The following is a 3,324-nucleotide window of genomic DNA, read 5'->3' as shown; positions in this document are numbered from 1 at the left end:
TGGTAACCAGAGCCGTAATACAAGCCCATTTAGCATATGGCATTTTTACCACGGAGAGGTAAACACAGTGGGGAGGCCAGGAGAATAGTAAAACACACTGCTTGGGTCAGATCTCCCTGTGGACCCACACAGGGTGGACACACACAGAGGACACAGTGTCCAGTCCCAATGACAAGCTGAGGTCAATCTGCTCAATACAGGAGGCAATACTTTGTTTCTTCGCTTTAATTCATTATTTTTGACTGAATTTAGTCATGTGTAAGGCTTGTTCAAAAAAAGTAAAAGATGCACCTGGTCTTACTTTCTTCACTCTCTATCTTAAAGGTTTCCTTTTCCCCTAGCCTGCAACCTTTATTTCCCCCGCTCTGTGGGTCACTGTGCATCTATACGTGTCCCAACACTAGAGGATGTTGATATCAACTGTCAAACCTTAAACCCTAATGGGGCTTTTTAAAAGTGACAATCTTAACAGATCAATGCACCCCTTAGGTGTCAGATTACAAAGACCGTCAATGACCACACGTGAAGGAGAGGGGGGGGAAAGGAAGGGGAACAACATGACACTGGAAGCAAACGACAAAGTCAGTGGAGACATGTGCATACTAACCTCATACCTGCAGCTTGATTTAATGGATGTCTCGGGGTAATTGTGCCGCAGTAATCCTTTGTCCGCTCAGGGAAACTTACCAGGGGGGAGAACTCTCCAACAGACTGCTGAAAAGGGCGTAAAACGACCAGCAGTGGCAGGGTGTTAAGAAGTTAGATGCCGGGAAGCAGCACTAAGGTGGTGCTAGGCTAGAGAGAGGCCTTAACGGTCTGTTAGGGTACATTAGGTGGAGGAGAGGGTCGTAAGGCTTCATGAATGTTTCAGCAGGACGGGGGGGCATTTGTCTTCCAGCTTAACTGTCAAAAAGCCATCATGACTCAGAGTTTAGGGGGCTGGGGGAGGGAAGCTGCGGCTCCAGGGCCAAGACACTCTATTTCCCTGTGGCAGAGCACGCATACACCATCACAGTCATGGAGAGACAATGCACTGAGGAACACTCACACGCAGCATGAAAAACACACAGAAGTACATATACTCTTAGCTGTGGTAGTGCACTCAATGCCCGCCTCATCCTTCACAGGTTTCATCTCCATCACTGTCAACACACATGCTGGTGAATCATTGCCTTTAAGACCTTTCAGCTTTACACTCACTAGTGTTTGGAACCATCGCAAACTATCAGGTGCTTAAACAGTCATTCCTGGCCCCGAAATGGCTGCTAAACATCCACACCCCAGGGCCTTCCAGCCTCCTCTCCCCTTTGACCTATACAGACCTTTGGGAGCTGCCTGGGGTCACGGTCAATTGTCCCGTTAACAATAGGAGTGTAGCTGTGATGGCAGCAGAGACTATATAACCGGGTTGGTAAACTGGGTTTTTTAAAGGCTGTGGAAGGAAGAAGTAGACTCTGAAAGAGGAGGATATTGACCCTGACTTCTATGTGTTAGCATCACAAATGTCAGTACCAAGCTTAACATGAGTTGCAGGCCTGTTCCTGGCAGTTGCATACATGACATGCATACATGTGTTTCAGTATCGATGCCACAGCATGGATATATTTAGATTTTAAGCTACTGTTTAACACAGAGAACAGACGGTTCAACCTCTTAGCTGCACCATCATTGTCCTGTTTTGGAGCACTAACGTTTAAGATTTCTAAAAACATTAGGATTTACACTTCTGTATGACAGTATGTTATGATCCTGGCTCAATGAAGGCAAAACAAGGGAGTCACACACAAACTATAGCATAAATTCAGGACGCCTGGGCTTAATCCTTTGCGGCCTCACACTAACTTCTTTTAGCCTCAGAGCTAGCTTCCAAAATCAGACTGTAGGTTGATAGAGCGGTGGTATAAATAGTGATTAGAGAGCGTGAGGTGGGTCAGAGGAGGTGATGAGAAGAGGAGGGAACTAACTAGCTGATAAAGCAGTTGTGCTCTCTTGTCTCTCTGCTGTAAGCTTTGTTAAATGTGACTGACAGCTATTGATGGACATGTAGCTGACCTGCCCCCCCGTCCAACACTTCATGTGATTGTGTGTACTAATGCATATATGGCCATGCTAGTGTAGATTTTTGTGCAATGCTTTCACATGTGCATTGGAGTGCTTGTAGATACGAGGACTTGAGAGGGGTTATAGTGCACTGTGTGGTTCACTCCTGAACTCTCATGATGGTCCACGGGGAAATAAATCATCAGCTGTCCTGTGTGGCTGGTGACTGGGCATTCTCCAGGAAGAAGAGATGAAGGGAATGAGGGAAGTGAGGGAAAGACAAGAGTGCTTATTAGCTAAACCACTTCAAGAGGGCTGTCTTCACTATCTTGAGCTCTGTTTGTTCATACCATAGTTACTAACATAAGATACAAATGGAATACTTGTTCTTTTTTCATAAAACACACCATAAAACACATCCATCTTCCTCCCCCTCTCTGACAGTAACAGAGAGAAAGCAAACAGACCTCTATTTGAGTGTGCAGAGTCGATGTCCGCCATACGTGAGTGTTTCCCTCTGAGTGTTGGTCTAAATGGACAGCTTAGTTAGGATTAGTTGGACTAACAGCAAACATCTTTAGAGTCAGGGAGGTCGCCTCATCTGTGCACGGAAGTGCATGTGGCAGGAGTACAGTGTCCATATGTTGTAAATCCTTCCCTCAGGGACAACACATGGTGTCCTTCTTTTAGTGGTAGAAAGTAAACATTTAACATTAAAATCCCCTCTGATTGCTGAAAATTATGTTTTATGAAATAGATATATTGATGCTCAAACGGCTTGTAGAAGACTGTGACAAATTGATCATATATCTCTAAATTTGATGACTCCTTGGGATACATCAGTGGATTTAGGCAAGCATGCACCAGTGTGTGCCAATAGTGTCCTATATAGCAGCATGTGGTCCAACTGTCCTACATTATGAGTTTAAGACATCCCAGGGCTTTTCAACACCTCTACCCCACCGAGAGAAACATTCGCCTGAGAATAGACCACGGCACAACAGGGGCAGCCAAAACCATGAGGCAACTGTCACATGGGAATTACATGGTCTCGGTCCATCAGAGCAAAGCATGTGCTAAATTTGCATGTGTTTTTTGAAAGGCAGCATCAAGCTGCAATTCCTCAAAATATTTTTGAAATGGGAAACATGCAAACAGGCAGATGGGAGCAATGCATTTAGGGTCACTCAGACACAGTAGTGTGTGAGAGAGAGGGAGGACTGTAACAGTAGCTACTCTCCTTGCTACCAAACTGGTGGCTTCATCACTCACAGGAATAACAGT

This window comes from Anoplopoma fimbria, chromosome 21 (genome assembly GCF_027596085.1).
Source record: "Anoplopoma fimbria isolate UVic2021 breed Golden Eagle Sablefish chromosome 21, Afim_UVic_2022, whole genome shotgun sequence".
In the NCBI taxonomy this organism is placed as follows: domain Eukaryota; kingdom Metazoa; phylum Chordata; class Actinopteri; order Perciformes; family Anoplopomatidae; genus Anoplopoma; species Anoplopoma fimbria.
Note: the sequence above shows the minus strand (reverse complement) of the source record.